The sequence below is a fragment of the Dreissena polymorpha genome, chromosome 1 (genome assembly GCF_020536995.1).
Source record: "Dreissena polymorpha isolate Duluth1 chromosome 1, UMN_Dpol_1.0, whole genome shotgun sequence".
Classification (NCBI taxonomy): Eukaryota; Metazoa; Mollusca; class Bivalvia; order Myida; family Dreissenidae; genus Dreissena; species Dreissena polymorpha.
In genome coordinates, this window is record NC_068355.1 from 195,726,907 (window position 1) to 195,745,857 (window position 18,951).

An 18,951-nucleotide genomic window follows, 5' to 3' on the forward strand; every position below is an offset into this window, starting at 1 on the left:
ATTTAAATAAGACCTAACACTAGTTATTTGAACTTCAATGTATCTGTAAGTATTTTTCCTAAGATAGGTGACTAACAAACCTATCCAATGGTTTAAAAAATCTTATATTCAGTTATCGCCTATGGCGATTTCTTCCTGATTTATTCTCTTTTCCCCCCGCTGCCTTCAGCTTCTTTGCCTCAATCTCCTCTATCGGGGCGCATTCACAAACGGCAGCTTCTTGCGGTACTCTGTAACATGTAAATGAACATTTGAGCTGCACTCTGGGAAAACGGGGCTTAATGCATGAGCCTAAAGTGTCATCCCATATTAGCCTGTTTAGTCCACACAGGCTTATCAGAGACAACACTTTCTGCTTCAACTGGATTTTCTTTAAGAAGGGACTTTCTTAAACGGAAAATAGCTTAAAGGTTCATTGTTTTTACCATTTAAGGCTGTTGGGGGAAGGGGCCTTAGCCTTCATATTATATAGGAAAGTGTGTGAAACCCAAAATTTGGGGACACAACTCACGCATTGTTAGTCATAGGGGAATGTAATTTCCAGGTGAAAGTTTCTTTTTTTGGGTTAAGTGCATGAATATAATGAAAAAAATTGAGAGGATGTAGCCTTTTTATGAAAATTTCCGAGGGATTGTAGACTAGATTAGGCTACAGCTTTAGAATTAAAAAAAAAAGACTGCTTTTCCTTATCTTGTGATATCAGTCTTCTTAAATTCAATTATGAGATATCTGTCTTTTTAAACTACATTTTGTGATATCTGACTTCTTAAAAGTATAACAGTATATATTTCAAATGCATAAACATTAGTGAATTACAATAATGATGATTAATTAATGTTGATAATAAATGTATTTCAAAATGACCGATACATTGCCATAAAATAAAATTACATGGGGTTTATGTTTCAAAATGTCATTCTGCTGAAATGTCATTGATATACTAAGAATAATATTTATTGGTTAAAATTGCATATTATTTTTTATCTAGTACCTGATGCGGAAGCTTCAACTTTTCAGCTTTTGCAGCCCTGTCCTGTGTAAATTGACCTGGCTGCGGTGATACACGCTCACTGTGAGACTCCGAACGCTCACTGTTAGACTCCGACCGTTCACTGTCAGACTCCGAACGCTCACTGTTAGACTCCGAGTCAAACTCTTCCCAATCCTGAGACTCTGACTTATTAGTATCAAAGATATGTCTGCAAAAAGAAAAATTGAAATCAAAGAAATAATATATCTACATAATATAACTAAAATACAGTGACTGTATCGAATTGTTGTTCACATCCGACGTTAAATAAAGATTCTTGTATCTTGTATCATTATTGCTATATCCGAAATACTTGCTGTCCGAATAGTGCAAGTCTGTATTTTGTATTATCGAAACGTCTATTTACAGATATACGAATGAAATCTACCATTACGATATAATGTCGGCATAAATATATCCTTCAATGATGTTTAGCACGTACAACACATTTTTTGGCAACTTTACAGAGCAAAAAAAGAACAATTGATATTTACGTCGTATGAATTTTCAACAACGGCGGCCATCTTGCCATTCATGAAATGGGTCAATAGTGGGTCCATACATTAGCAACAACCAGCAGAATTACGGCATTTTGCAAAGCAATTAGTGGCATGAATGGAAAGGAGAATGATTAACCTTCAAAATAAAAGCAATTTTTCTACTGGGCAATGTATCTTACCTATTTTTCTCGATCTTGGAAATTTTCTTAGGCTTTCTTTTAATCTTCAACGCAACTGTGTGGAAACGAAAGTGCTTTGCCAGCGAACATAAATGTATTAACTTATATGATTAGTGGTTATTTTAACCATATCCAATCGAAAACCACCTTAAAAACGACGTAATTCCGACCCCCTATCGGCACTATTTTTATGAACGAGATTTCGCGCAGGAATTGTTCAGTAATAAATGAGCCGTACGCAGTTGCCTCCCTTGTGCCCATCGCTAACGCTGGTCCATTATATTTATATCAACTAATGATATCTTGATTTAACTTATAACTGTTGATACCGTGTGTGATTTTGAAAGTACTATGAATGGGTCAGAATTATTTGTACTAGATTAGTTTTTTTTTTCAAAAGGTTACTTTTCCGGGTAGCTGAAATAATTCGCGTTCAGAATAAAGTAAGGGACCTGAAGTACCCGGCTCCTCTGGAAGTCGGACCGTACAAGTACAAAAGGTAACCGAATATCAGCTCCGAATGGATAAGAGTCTAGCAAAAACACTATCTGCAGCTAGACGTACAAAACATTTGGACTTCGAAATTAAGAACGGCAATGTTGTAATCGTCGCTGATCTGGCTACCTTCGAACTGCTTAAGGAAGCTGCTCTGTATTTCTATAAAAATGATACATCAGTCAAAGATGATACAGTTATCCAATCGACAGTCGATCAGAAAAATAGTTCAGTTTCATATGCCATAAAATATAAATTCTACACTATGAACATTTATGCAACTACAAGTAAATTCATGGTAAATGGACAGAATACACAGTTGTTTGTAGGGCAGCACCTTTCAGCGATACAGAACATTGTAAGGCATGCTACTGTGAATGGACAACCTGTAAACCTAGACAGTGTGAATCAACTGTTGGCAGAAAGTATCCAGAGTGCACTGCTCAACTCTACAATAGCAACTGAACAATCAAGTAAGGCAAAAACTTCTATTTCTTCAAAAAACACAATTAATACTAGGGCGAAAAGTACTGAAAGTAAACCTACCAATAGTGATGAACCTGAGGTTAAATGTTTCAAGTGTAATAGAACTCTAAAAACTGGGGTTGAATGTACAGTAAATCATAAGAATGAATCTCATTGGATACATTATGGATGCTTGAATTTGAACGACACTGAACTTGAACTTGTTAAAAACCAACCTGAAGATGCTCCATACACATGTACATTGTGTGCCAAGCATGATAATACAAGGACTCTACCTGTAAAAATAACGGCAAACCGTTCTACGTTAAACATTCCTGCTCTACCAAATATACCCGTTTCAAATGCATTTGCCATTCTTACCGAGGAAGAGATTAACACTGAACCTGTTCTTTACACTGAACAATGCTATATCTGTTGTAAGAACATACAACAGGATCAAATTGTCTGTGAAACTTGTCAAGGTATTTGTCATCATGATTGTGTTGTGTTTAACACTGACAATATTACAGCTTCCTGCTTGGCATGTGTAGGGGAAAATCAGCAGCTAAATCTGGCAGGAGAGCAGTCTGTCGATAGCAACCTGCAGTTACAGGGGAACCAGCTGGTTAGTACAGACACAGATGTGATTGCTATCCAAGACGAAAAACGAGCTCTACTAAAAGGTTTGAATGAAAAAGACAAAGAGATAAGGAAATTGCAAAATGATTTAAAGTTAAAAGATAAAGAACTATCAGAAGCATACAAGCATAAGCCAAAAACTGACATATATATTAAAAAACATGAAGCTAAATGTGAAGAACACGAAAGGACAATTAAAACTCTATTGAATAAAATTGAGTTCTTGGAAAACAAAGTTGAATCCCTTGAGAAAACTGCTAAATATTCGAACCACCCAACACAGTCGAATGGTACATCCGAAAACAATGAGCTTGCAGCTTCAATTCACAGTCAAGTGACAAGTCTAGTTCTAAAAAAAGTGAGTCAATAATTAGAAAGCTTTGGTTCACAATGGCTTGCATCAAGTAACACCGCTAATAAATCTAGTACACAAACACAACCAACTACCACAAGCATTGAGAAACAGCAGACTGCTCAAGAAACTATTCCAAACCAAAAATTGAATGAAAATACAGTATACTCCAATGTTATAAAAAATGCTAACACTACAAATCAAAGAGATGGGCGAACTCATACTGGTGTGCCTCAGTCAACAGGCAGTGTGACGAAGGTTGAAGGTGACGTTATTCTCCCTGAAGGATTCGTGGCATTTCCAAGGAACCAGCTCCACGCTGTGATGCAGGGACGACCTATACTAAAGTCTCGTTCGTACAAACCTCCAAGCAACACTCAGTATAACACAAACAGTAACAAGAGTAATTCAAGTCTAACACTGTCCAAGACAGTTAAGCATAACATTAGCAACTACTGCAATATAATAACTGAACCACAAACAAGAACTGTAAAAGTCGATAAAGTTATTAAACAGGACTTAAAGCTTAAATCTAGTAACACTAACCCTGATATTGAAACTATCGAACCATCTAATACTGATAAAAGTGAACAACCTGATAACCAACCTGCTGAACTGTCCAATGCAAACAAACCTATTGTAAGCCAAACGATTAACCTAACAAAAGGGCAATCAATAGACAAGAATCATTTTTTAGCCGAGCGCCAGGATATCAACCAAAGAAGATAGCACAAAACAAAGAAACTAACTCAAACACTATAAATATGGTCGCATACAACTGCAAGAATGTTAAAACTAGTGTTACATGCATCAATGAACTATTTAAAACTGCTCAACTCGTATTGTTATCTGAAACATGGCTTTATGAATATGAACTTTATCTCTTGAATGAAATAGGAAGTAATATCTGCTCAGCAGGAAAATGCAGTGATCTCTACAATCCAGTACCTCCTGGACAACGTAACAGGGGCCACGCTGGCGTAGCAGTGTTATGGAGGAAAGAAATTAATCACCTCATTACAGAGCTACCCGACGGAAATGAGAGACTCCAGTGTTTGGAGCTAGCGTTAGAACATACAAAATATCTGATAGTAGCTGCATATCTCCCAACGACAGGTGGACTTGAAACTGAAACAGAATTTCTAGAATGTGTTGACATCTTAAGAGAAATAATTCTACAATATCAAAACTCGCATGACATCATTATAGGAGGTGACCTGAACGTTGATCTGTCGGTGAACGGTCCAGTTCTAAAACGAACAGTTTACATCAAACATATGATAGACGAACTGAATTTAAAATATGACTGCAGTGGAAAAACTTTCATAAACTCTCTTGGCAGGGAAGTAAGTGAACTAGATTACTTTCTTGTGAAACTCAGAAATGCAAACAGTAAGTCCATGGGAAAAATTGTGTTGAACCAACTCGACTCTAATGTATCTGATCACCACCCAGTTCAAATATCAGTTAAAGTTAATAAACTAATTCTTTTGAAAAACAAAGTTCAAAAATCTGTAAAAAAGTTTAAAATTACATGGGACAAAATCAATCAGGAATCATTTGCAGAAGACATGAGAAAAGGTTTATTAATGCTTAAACCAAATGAACTTAAAGAAAATCAGAATATCGAAGTTTTTGCTCAGAACATTATGTCTGTTATGAAAGACACTATGAATATGCATTCAACTGAAATAAAACATATGAACTCCAAACCTAAACTAAAAGTCTGGACGCAAGACATTGGAATCGCTCTTCGAGACAAGCGTGAAGCGTATAAGAAATGGGCTACCGAAGGCAAACCGCAAGATCCAAATAGTCAGTTACTCTCTAACGTCAAAACCACAAAGAGACTCTTTCGTAGTTCAATCCGCTGTGAGCAAGCCAGAAGAACAATGCAAGACCGTGACAAAATTTTGAACTCTAGAGCCCAAGATCCTAAGACATTTCATAAACTTATCAATAAAAATAGAAAGAACAAGAATTGTTTCATTGAATACTTAAATGTAGATGGTGAATCTTTCACAGGAGTCGACAAGGTAGCTGATGGTTTCAAGAAGCATTTCAAAGCGCTAGCGGGACATTCAGAAAACCCAAATTTTAACAATGAATATCACAAAACAGTAATCAAAGAGTGTAACCACATCAGTGATATGGTTTTTGAAACAGAAGTACAGCCAATTACTCCTGAGGAACTTCAAAGGGCAATACGGGGAATAAACCGCGGGAAAGCACCTGACTACCATGGGTTATCTATTGAATGTGTAATAAATGGTGGCCCTATTCTACAAAATGTGATTTTGAAACTTTTGAATTCTATCATGTTATCTGGATATGTGCCTGAGTGTATGAAAATTGGTATTTTAACACCGATATACAAAAATAAGGGTTCCAGGAACGACGCTTGTAACTTCCGAGGAATTACTGTGCTACCTGTCATAGAAAAGATTCTTGAAATGGTTCTGAAAATACGACTCGTTCCAACTCTTGAAAAAGACCAGAGTGCTTTCCAACGGGGGTTCACTGCCAAAACCTCACCACTTCACGCAGCGTTGATAGTTGAAGAGGTTGCCCGCGAGTATAAAGATAAGGGAGAGGACATTGACCTTGTTTTCCTTGACGCAAAAGCCGCTTTCGATGTTGTGGATCATCATCACCTACTACGCAGGTTATACCACTCTGGCGTTAATGATAGACATTGGACAATTTTTAAAAGTATTCATATGCAGTCGACTAGTGTTGTGAAATGGGCAAATTCAAGATCAGACCCCTTTGAGGTTCTACAAGGTGTGAGACAAGGAGGGATCACCAGTACTGACCTATACAAAATTTACATAAACCCTCTGCTGAAACGTTTAGAGATGGCGGAAGAAGGATGTGTTATAGGTGATGTTAGGTGCAACACTAGTGCATGTGCAGATGATGTTACATTGAATTCTGAAAAACCAGGAGAAACATCAGTTCTTATAAGCATGGCCGAAACATTTGCCAACTATGAAAGATATATTTTACAGCCTAAAAAGACGGAGGCTCTCAAAGTGGTTACAAGTTCTAGAAAAGAAATAGTTGAAGAAGATTTTGAAATATATGGAAATAAAATTACAAACGCTGATATTTGTACTCATCTAGGTTTGAAACGTTCTCACACTATCAGCTCTACAGCGGAACAAAATGTTGATAACAATATTCAAAAAGCACGAAGAACAGTATATAGCTTTATGTCGTCAGGTTTCTATGGTGCTGGTGGTTTGGACGTCCCATCAATTCTACATATTTTGAAAATGCACATCATTCCCATTCTGTTATATGGACTAGAAATTATTTTACCTAAAAAGACACAAATTGATAAGCTCGAAATTTTTCAAAAACGAATACTAAAGCAACTACTTGTGTTACCTAGTAGTACACCTGACATTGCAATCTACTCAATAAGTGGTCTCCTTCCAGTAAAAATCCAAATACACAAGAGAGCTTTAATCATGTATAACAATGTGTGTCTACAAAGTGAAAGTGCAGTGGAACGTCGTATAGCTGTTAGACAGTTGACTATAAAGAGCAACAAGAGCGCTAGTTGGTTTGTAGACATCCGTAAGTTATTCTGGCTATATGAACTTGGCGATCCAGAAGATTTGCTCGAGTCTCCAACAGAGAAGGAACACTGGAAGAGAACAGTTAACAGGACAATAGATAATATATGGTTACAACAGACAATTGCTGAATCAAAAACAATGAAAACTTTGCAAAATCTTAACATGAACATGGTTAAGCCAAGAAAACCACACCCTCTTCTACAACAACAGGCGGTCTCTACATACGATGCGAACCGGCAATTACTCAAACTCAAGTTTATGTGTGGCAAGTACATTTTGCAGAGTGACCGGGCATCCTTTAGTAAAAACAAGGTAGATGACACATGCAGAGTGTGCTACAAGTCTCCTGAGACACTTCAACACATGGTCCTTGAATGTTCGGGCTTGTCTGCGGTACGAGATCCTATCCTCCGTGACATAGAAAGTGAGATTGAAAAATCCTTCCCATGTCTGTGGCAATCGTACACACAAGATCAGAAAGTAACTGCTCTCATTGATTGTACTGTTCTTTACAAAAAGCACAAACTTTCCAAAGTAGAATGCCAGAGACTTCACAAAATTGATTTTCAATGTCGGCGTCTATTTTTTACATTGCATACGAAACGCTTTAAAATTTTTGAGTTGTCGAAAGGTGCTGCATCCGCGCGTCCGCTTAATACAATTTCAAAGAGTGTTTGTTCTGGGAATAGTGCTGGGAATTTACTGATAACTAAAAAGCCTGACGGGTGCTACAACTCGGTTGATCCACTAGGATCGTCAAGACTTTGAAGAAGAAGAAGAAGAAGAACGCTGAAACTCCGGTCTGTAAAAACCATAACGAAAAATAAATACAATACTGTTATGGGAATTACAGTATGTACAAGTGTATATATCTGAAATCTACCCGTTGTTTGACAAATATGAACTTAGATCACAAAAATTACCTATATTTCATTCGAAATCAAAGACGTGGAACAATCATTTTCTCAAAGGCAACCATTTTGGCATTGTTGTTGTTGTTGTTATTTCGTACCATAGCTATTTCGTACCTATTACTTTTGGGGTATTTCGTTACTGTCAATTCTAATATTTTGAGTTATAATAGTTATAATTCTTTTTTGCTTCTTCTTCTTACTATTTCCAATTTCATTTCTTACTGTTTTGCGCAGATTGCACAATAAATTTTGTGTTCGAACTCACTTACAAACATAGTTGAATTTAACCTCCAGTTCCAGGGAGATAACTTGAACCTTTACTATACAAGGATTTATATTGGATGAAACAAACTCGAAATATAGTTTATTAACAGGTAAATTTCGATATATTTTGCTCAATTTATACTATTTAGGCAACGTTCTTTCAAAATAGTCACAAATATGTGTGTATTTAAATTCAGGAGTGATGCGATCGAAATTCGTGTCGGAACTCTCGCTATTAAAAAGATAGAGAGGACTATTGACGCCAAGAGTCTGCCAAAGCAAAAATCACCAAAAGACTCTATGGCGGCAATTTATATTGACTACTTTTCCGGGATACATACATTCCACACATAAAGAGATGTTTAAATGCTACAAACAAAAAGGTACATATATATTTTGTTTTGTTGAAAATATGGGTATAAAATAGTCACAAAAAGGCATGCAAAGTCTCCTGGTAATAAGTCTTCATAATATTTCTAATAGTAATAATGATAATGCAATGCAATTACCTCTACTTCTCCATCACATTCATGGTAAGAAAGCCTACAGGCCTTTACATCATACTTTTTCAGAGTTTCAATCTGCTCATTTTGAATGATTGTTAATGGAGAGATGACTAATAGCGTCGCTTGCGGTTCATCTTTTTTCACAATTGACAACAACTTTGGAATTATCTGATACACCAAACTCTTTCCATAACCTACAGGAAGGTTAGCAATTATGTCTCTCCCTGCTAAAAAATGTTCCAAACATTCAATCTGTTTCGCTTTAGGCTGAAAAGATGGACAAAATTCAATAAAAGCTCTCGTTATTTCAGAAGTGAACGCCATGTTTACAAAATCGAAAAAATGTCCCGTCGTTATTTTTACTTTTTTAATTTAGGTAATTTATTTTTTTATTATGAACCTAAACTTATTCAATATGTTGAAAATCTAAAAGAGAATGATACTACTTTTCATAATATAACACTTATAAAAAAATAATATCGTCCTACCGAATCTGGTAGGATTTTCTTGTGATGGCAGAGGTTGTATGTGAGAGCAAGGAACGACAACTCTGCATGGAGATTGAGAAATTCATTTTATCCCACTTTTACAGCGAAATCGGTTGATTAAAGCCCCGTTTATTAAATTTCATCTATAATCAACGGCAAGGCTATAATCAATGGCACGAAATGACGTCATCAACTGCCGAACCGGGACTACTTTTTCCCACGCACCTCGTCACCTGTGTTTGCCAAGTGCATCAATAATAAAAACAATCTCAAATGTTTGTCAATCTTAATGACCTTAAAACAAAGGAAAGTAGCAAAAAAAAACGTGTTTTTTTGTCATTTATTTTTATTAAAACCTCAAGTATTAGGTAAATTTAAAGGGATCTTTTCACGCTTTGGTAAATTGACAAAATTGAAAAAAGTTGTTTCAGATTCGCAAATTTTCGTTTTAGTTATGATATTTGTGAGGAAACAGTAATACTGAACATTTACCATGGTCTAATATAGCCATTATATGCATCTTTTGACGATTTTAAAACCTAAAAATTATAAAGCGTTGCAACGCGAAACGATTGAATAATTTGGAGAGTTCTGTTTTTGTCGTTAAATTTTGTGAAACTACGAAGATTGCTTATATAACGTATAAAATACGGTTAGTATGTGTACTCGGCGGAATAGCTCAGTAGGCTAAAGCGTTTTTACTTCAGGACTCCAGGGGTCACTGGTTCGAAACCTGCTCCGGGCAATGTTCTTTTCCTTTTTTAAATTTTATTCTTGATTTTTTTACTGGAGCTTTTACGATCCAATGTTTACATTTATCAATATAAAGCATTTAATGAATAAGTTTAAAAAATGCCAAAATCTGTGAAAAGGCCCCTTTAACACTATGTAAATAGGTTCTGTTGTTGTTGCTCCCCTTTGAAGAAGTCAGTGCGAGTTGCTCCCCTTTGACCGTAGAAAACAATCGTCTGGACCAAGAAATCCTGTGTTAATTTACAAGCTGTACTCGGATATGCATCCATCTGATTTTTCTTCAAAGCATCTTTTCTACCTGGCAATACGCACAAATGACACTGCATCCCGGTGATTCTTGCGTCAACAATTGGGTGTCAACAAGTTAGGTCAGATGCTGAAGGCCATGGCAAAAGACTCCGGCTTTCTCAAGCACAAGAGAATAACGAACCACTCAGTTCGCAAATTCCTGGTCCAAAAATTTCGAAATACAAATATCCACCCACTGAAACCATGGCAATAACAGGGCACAAAAATGGCCAGTCCTTAACCAATTATTCCAACATATCTGTTGAACAGCTGCAAAATTGTTCATTCTTGCTCAGTCCAGTAAATGTAACAATCCAACAGTTCCTCTTGTACACCTTCACGCACCGAAACTATGGCCGAAATGCAGCCTAGACAACCACTGTCTACCGTCGAACAAGTTGATCTTGATGTTCGCCCCACCCAGTCACTTCACGGTTCACCAGCGTTCGAACAACTTTGCCTCACAATTCTTTGGTGCCACTTTCAACATTCAAAATGTTAATGTATATAATTAGCTTAAATCCAAGTAATCTTTGTTATTTCGTCACGAAATAACCACATATTATAACAAAGAAGCAAATAATGTGCACGTCGTGATCGACTCGATAGTTTGACATCGAAAGTGAATTGTGTGTGGTGTTAGGCTACGTTGTAAACAAATGTAGTTCCTTGTATATAACAACTTAATGTCATATTGATATCATAAAACTTAAAGATTTGCAATTCAATATGATTAAAATTGTAATTAATAACGCTCGACACTTTGTTACAGAACGATATTCTGATTTAAAAAAATGATTATTTGATCAGCGGTTATTTTTGGAACGCGGAGTAATACACTGACCTTGGTTACACTACAGTCATTATCAAAGTACGACAAACACTCGTGAAAACTTATTTTGTTTAAATAAAAAAAGTTTACTGAATAAAAAGTGGGATAAATAGAATAATAGGTCAGTGTTGATTATAGATCAGGTTTATCATGCTCGGCACGAAAACGAAAAAGCACTCGCCAAGGCTCGTGCTTTTTGTTTTCTAAGCCTCGCATGATAAACCTGATCTATAATCAACACTAACCTATTATTCTCTATGTGTCTTTCCTCAATCGCTTGTTGTTGTTGCTGTAGGGCTATGTACTACTATGTTGAAAGGGCTGTTGTCGACATAGCGAATAGCGCGTATGAGGGGCATTTGATGGCAGTGATTTTTGAGAAGAGCAAAGATATATGCCAAGTGATTTAGTACGTTGTTATTTGTGTATTTACTCTATGTATGTGATATGTTGCTTTGTTAATTTGCGTGCGTATGTGAGCAAAGTCATGTAATTGCGGATTGCGCCAGTAAAGTGAAAGTGAAAGCATCAGGCTCGTGAAAGCAGCAAAAGGAAAGTAGAAGTGGATGTGAAAATTAGTTCGAAGCGGATTTCGTATTGTGTTTTGAGTGATTTGTTATTGAGCGGTGATGATTAGCGCAAGAGATAAATGAATGTATGTTGTGTGCACTGTAATGTAGCGTTGCTGCACTTGCGAAGAGACTCAGAGTTGCTTTGTATGCGGAATATGCTGTGGGCATGCGCTACTGCCTGGTTAATTATGATAATGTTCACATTTTGCGAGGGATTCCGGAAATAGTCATGGTAATTTTCACATTTTGCCGGGGATTCCGGAAATAGTCGCTGCATCACGATTGGCTGATTTATGGTGAAAACACACTAAGATATTTGTTTCACGTGGTGATTGTCGAAAGTAGTGCTTATTTGTAATGAGTTCTCTTTCTCTTCTGGATGAAAAGCCATTTCGCGATCGCGCCCATTCCTTTAGTGGTTATCAACTGTTTCCTAAGTGTGTCTGCAACATGTATGTCATTGGCAGCGACGTTGACAGACGAGAGTTTGTGGTGCATTTATTGAGGTGAAGGTTTATCGTTCGCTTGCATTTGGGCGAATGGGATTTTCTTAGAAGCTGCGTGATATACGTTTTCGATTGCATCTTTCGGAATAAGATCGATTGATCTTTAAAACTGATACTAGCCTTGCACACTCTGATGCAAAGAAAAGGCAGGATCATAAACGTCGGCCGTTCATCAGATGCAGTGTCAACTAAGTAATAACTGCGTAAATATACTCTTGACCAGTCAGGCAACCCCAAATCGTATACTGACCGAAGCCGCATACAGTTTGAGGCTGCCTGGCTGGTCACTATTGGGTTTTCTCATTTACCCCTCTGGGTTATGTACTGAACATTTTGTCCTGGGTATCAATCAGTGTATAATCAACGATTTTAATAGCAATCAATGTCGGTTGCTCTTTTAAAGTGATATTATGGGCATCTAACAGTGTATAGGTGTCTATCGCAACCGTTGTTTATTTTTGGTGTTTTCACTTCATACACATGTATATTTGTTAATGCAGTATCAACATACTAAAACAACATCCCGGAAAAAGAAAACTAATGCATTTGAATATCATCCGTATTTTGTGAATCTCAATTAAGTTTTAGTGCAGATTCGTTCATACGACACAAAGACACTCTTTTGTTTTACGGTATACACGCTTCTCACCAAGGCGATCCGGCTTCAATCCCAGACTCAGTTGTTGGCATGATGCGGGTGATTTAGTTTCCTAACTATATTGTAAACGTTTGTTTTAAAATGCAGAACTGTAGGATAGAATTAAGAACATGATATTGAAGCGATAGGTGCGAAATGTTATGTCCGTAACATTTAAAACATAAATAAATAATTTATTTATTAAAAAAAACGTTGAAATAAAATAAAGAGATGTTTATTTCTATATGCCTATGACCACGCTGATCACGAATTCGTTGGAATTTTTAAGATATCTACAGCCGTTCAAAAGTTATCAATTTTTAAATAATAAATAAAAAAATACATAGAGGATATTTGTGGGATCCGGTGGATTATCGATTTTAATACACGAGTGATCATAGAAAATAATATTTTCACGAGTGGCGCAGCCACGAGTGAAAATATTTGTTTTCTCTGATCACGAGTGAATTAAAATCGATAATCCACCGAATCCAACAAATTTTCTTTTTATTTAATGCATTTTTCACAGTTTATATACATTGTTCAAGAGTTCAGCTAACGAATTTTGCTGGGATAATGACGTCATTTCGTCAAAAAAATGACGTCATTTCACAGTAAACAATGAAAATTATCGATAATTCTCACTGATAATTTTCACTGTTTGAAACAGTGAAATTATCAGTTTTAAATCACTGATATTTCTCTATAAACCACCGGAAAGCATTTAATAAATATGTATCATATAATGAAAAAAAAAATTATTTATTTTTTGTTTTCAATAAAACATAAACAGTTTATAGTGTTGTTTAAAAGTTTGAAAAATAAAATGAAAAAAAAAAAAAAAAAAAGTTATAATCAATAAATGTTTTGCATTAAGCACCCATTTCTCACGCAGTCCTATTTACGTGCACAACTGAAATACGCTCGCTCGCTAGCTCGTTCGCTCCATCGAAATCAAACAATAAGATAGTGAAATCTCTATGAATTTGTGTCGCTGAATCCGAATCCGGTGTTAATTTTTCGATATCTCGACTCGTTAAAGAATTATTGAGTTTAAATTGTGCATTTCGATAAGAATGCAGCACCCTTTTAATAGAAGCGCAAAACCCAGTACACCTTACATTCCAGTGAAATAAAACAATAAGATAGTCCAATCTATGTGATTTTGTCTTCCTGAATCCTATTCCGGTGCTACTTTTCCGATATCTGGACCCCTTAAAGAAGTATTGATGTTTGACTGATTGGTGGTTAAGTCTAACCATTATATTTAAGCATTTGTTGTATTTTGAACTACGGAAAATAATACATTTCATTACATTTAATCGCTGCATTCAAGATTTGAGAGTTATTTATCTCACTAACACGGACGATCATATTAATAAATGAATGGATGAATAGATAAACAAGACAATGTGAATATAAACAATTGTTAAAGTGATAGTATGGGCACTTTTTCACTGTTGAATTGAGCTGAAAAGAATTAACAGGTCAAAAGAATTAGTTAAAATGTGGTAACTGATCCATTATCTACAACTCATCTTGCTACCAGTTGTATATAAAAAATTTGTATTATTTTCTATATTTTACATGACTCAACCAGTCCTCTAAGCCGAAGCGATCCGTAAAACAAAATTGTGTCTTTGTGTCGTATGAACGAATCTGCATGAAAACTGCATTTAGACTCACATCGCTCATCGAATCATTTCCGTCGTCAGTTGTCAAAACGAAAGTACTGTTGACATTCAAATGGATTATTTTGCTCTTTCCAGCATATTGTTTTAGTATGTTGATGCTGCATTAACAAATATAAGTGTATATGAAGTGAACACACCAGAAATAAACACAGCGGTTGCGATAGACGCCTTCATACCGTTAGATGCCCATAATATCACTTTAAGCTTCCAACACAGAGCACAGGGAGAACCCAGGGACGCACTTCCAGTAGTTTCGATACGTTCATTATTATGCCTTAATGGTGACGAATACATTTTAAATAGATGCATATCAATCACTCATTTAGTCAGTCACTCACTCACTCACTCCTTCACTCAGTCAGTCACTCAATCACAATGTCACTCACTCAGTCAATCAGTCAATTAGTTTCGCGGATCACGATTTTGGTTTCAATTATCGGATACAGTTAGCCCTTAAATAATAGTGTAAGTTTGTTCGCACTTTTGTGTTTGAAAAGTCTTTTCGCTTAGCTCAAGGCAATATTGATTCAACGAGCGAGTGTCTGTAATATTAATACACTGATGTATTAATTTTAATATTTTCAGACAAAAAACCCTGGGTAGAACCGGTAGGATGATCGTATGGTTTCTACAAATAAAGTAAAGATGAAAGATTAACGCAAATTAAATGAGCCTAGCTCTGTGGAATGTGGGGTTTAATGCATGTGCGAAAAGTGTCGTCCCAGATAAGCGGTCCGAATGACACTTTCCGCCTAAATTAATGTTTGCTAAGAACAGACTTCCTTAAAACGAAAAATATCATAAAAGTGGTAAATGTTGTCCCTGATTAGCCTGTGCGGAATTCACAGGCTAATCTGGGACGACACTTAACGCACATGCATTAAACCCTCTGTTCACAGAGCGGGGCTAAAATATAATTTTAGAATAAAACTAGTCATTGAAGTCTATACTGTTAAACGCATTATTATATGGGACATGATCTTTTTCTGTCATTTTTTGTTTTTGAGTTAAGTTTACAGTATTTGAGTATGGAGATCAATGGGTACAAAGGTAACTTACATGATTTTATGTTGGTATGTTTTAATTGCTCGGAAAATTAAGCGGCTATAAAGTGTGGAATGCCCAATATGTGCTGGTGATGGTGTTTACATCAGAAATTTCTTTCATTAAACCAGGGAGTTTATGGTAAATACCCTTAAGTATTCCTATTCAATCGCAAACATGGATTATAATGAGCCGCACTCTGAGAAAACAGGGCTTAATGCTGTACGCACAGGCTTATCAGGGACGACACTTCCCGTATAGACGGGATTTTTGTTTACTTCCTTTACGCTTAAAAAATCCGCCGGAAAGTGTCCACCCTTATTAGCCCGTACGGTCTGCACTGGCTATTCTGGAAAGAAGCTCTACGCACATTCATTCAGCCCTGTTGTCCCAAATACAAATTTATACAAGGATTAAGTCTGACAACAACAAAAAATACACACACACCCTTTAATCTTCAGACGTATTTAATAACATGTGTATAGCCATATTTACTATTATAGTACATATTCCTAATAATCATCTAGTATACAAACACAAGAAATAACTTAGCGCAACATTTGTGATGCACATAACATTAAATGTAATGAGACAACACTGTCGGATATGGGTCAAAAAGGGCCAGCATCAGTAATTATAATACATGTATAATACTTTGCAGAAAAAATACAATAACAAAGAAGCTTTAAATAGTAATGGGAGCAATACATATAAATTGGAGCTCTAAACAGACATTAGGGCTCTAAAAACACAAGTGAGCTCTAAATAGAAATGGGAGCTCAAAATAGTTATTGGAGCTCTAAATGGAAATGAGAGCTATGCAAAGAAATGGGATGGAGGGCTTTTGTCAGAACAGCTAAATACGAGGTTTTGCCCATTCTCTCTGCCAGCAAAATTTCAGTCTCTGTCGAACAATTTTAAGACGCGGTTAATCGGCTTTCATGCGTTGTCTGTGTTTCAAGACCTACTCAGCGTTGGGGTTGACCTTGTACAGAGCCAACATGTTCGTGTAGTCGGGCAGGCAGCGTTCACCAATGTTCCCCCAACCTCATAGAGATATGTGTCAACATCAGCCGCGATAAACTTCTTATCCTTACTGGAGGATTTCCTGAAATTACACAACAAACTATGGTCTTTTTTTGGTGAAATTTGAGGCCAAAATTCGGCATCATTTCCAAACCTTAATGTTCATATTTTTCTGAACTGACTACCTAAATTTACAAATTAAAGGTTTAAACAAAAGTTATAAACAAATATTCATATCTTTTTTATATATAATAAATTGCAACATTTAGTTATTTTCCTAGTTTAGCTATAACAGTTTAACATAGTAAATGCAATATTTTAAAACAAAACTATTCTTCATTTTAAGGTATTTGTATGCACAAAAAAAACAATATCAATTTCCCAGTTTTTAACGCAATAACGTTGTTTTTTTCCAATCCAAAGGTCCCCAGTAATAACGCGTGTTTGGGAGGAAAATGTATTTGACTTAACTACAAATTCAAATTTAAACTTGGAGATAACTGTTTTTATTTTTTAAATAAGACCAAATTCACTACTACACGACAACGTTTATTGTGTTTATTTTTTTAGATTGCAATTGATTAATTCTAAATATCCCAACAACTCATCTGACTGCCCATGAATCATGACACTTGGCAGCAGACATCAGTACAGTGTTTATCCATGCCTTTATACCGTGGCGCGGCACCATGCCATTTTTTGTAGCGCCAAACTGCCCCCTTTCAAAGCAATTTAGCGCCACGCTGCCCTTTCCAAAGGCCGCCCTGCCCTTTCATGAGCATCCGCTGTTTTCCATCCTCTATTGGAACAGTATGCTGGATCACTATGTGCCCTTATTGATAACATCTTAATTGCTGAATATTTTTATATTGACAACGTGTTATAAAGACTGACAGCGCCTTATACTGGTTGACAACATGTTATAGCGACTGACAGCGCCTTATACTGGTTGACAATGTGTTATAGCGACTGAGAACGCCTTATACTGGTTGACAACGTGTTATAGCGACTGACAGCGCCTTATACTGGTTAACAACGTATTATAGCGACTGACAACGCCTTATATTGGTTGACAACGTGATATAGCGACTGACAACGCCTTATACTGGTTGACAACGTGTTATAAAGACTGACAGCGCCTTATACTGGTTGACAACATGTTAAAGCGACTGACAGCGCCTAATACTGGTTGACAACGTGTTACAGCTACTGACAGCGCCTTATACTGGTTGACAACGTGTTTTAAAGACTGACAGCGCCTTATACTGGTTGACAACATGTTACAGCAACTGACAGCGCCTTATACTGGTTGAAAACGTTTTATAGTGACTGACAGCGCCTTATACTGGTTGACAACGTGTTATAGTGACTGACAGTGCCTTATATATATAATAAGATAATTCTGACGGAAATTAACCCATTTATGCCTAGCGTCTAGAAAAAAGGCCTTGGCAAACAGCGTAGACCCAGATGAGACGCCGCATGATGCGGCATGACCGGGAGGTCATGGGTCCGATCCCCACTGTGATAGCGATCTTGAGATCTCCCCAAAATACACTATGTTCTATTTCTACCCAAGAAAAGAAAAGGACTCGATAGCGTTACGACAAGTCTTAGGCTTGCAATGCAACTGAGCTAAAATAAATAGGTTTAAAATAAACTAACTGTGTACTAATGTTTCTAATGACTATTCACCTGGCTGAGATACATTTACCGGTGACGTCACATTTCTGATCTCATACACGGTGGTGGATGGTGACGTCACAGAGCGCGCCGTATCTGGGTCTGTAGTTTTAAACTTCCCGAGTAACGTCTGCTTGACGGTAGCGTCAGATACGTTGGGGGAACTTCAGGGGATCCCGGACACAAAGGTCGGCGGCTGCCAAAACAGAAGGACAATCAAAATAATCCCTTTAACAGCCAGGCGTCAATTTTATTTTTTTGGTTACCATAACCTTATGTATTTGAACATCTATTATTTGGGCACTTTTTAAGGTGCCGTGATGACTTTCGGTTTACATTTGGTTTCGGTGTAACCACGTGAGTGGGAAAATTTATTGTTGAGGGAACATTTGAAGGGATGATCTTTTTGGTTATCATTTTGTTCCAGTATAACAACATTAATTTGAACATCTATTTTTGAAGGCACATTGGTCGGGATGACTGTTTGGTTTCCTTTG

General features: G+C 36.6%; 2 protein-coding genes across 12 annotated transcripts in view; both read right to left on the reverse strand.

Moving 5' to 3' along the window:
* LOC127864460 (uncharacterized) overlaps positions 1-18,951 on the reverse strand; it is a 47,880-nt gene that overhangs the window by 16,569 nt on the left and 12,360 nt on the right. The gene's annotated exons all lie outside the window — the stretch shown is intronic.
* The window catches only part of LOC127864454 (uncharacterized), a 69,267-nt gene continuing 66,510 nt past the window's right edge, over positions 16,195-18,951 (reverse strand). For 6 of the 10 annotated variants that reach the window (XR_008042013.1, XR_008042009.1, XR_008042023.1 and 3 more), the window contains 2 exons: positions 18,467-18,650; positions 16,195-16,853 (listed from right to left, as the gene is read on the reverse strand). The gene's annotated coding sequence lies outside the window, so the exon portion shown is untranslated. The remainder of the gene's footprint in view (positions 16,854-18,466; positions 18,651-18,951) is intronic. The other 4 variants (XR_008042025.1, XR_008042024.1, XR_008042026.1 and 1 more) reach the window with 2 other exon arrangements.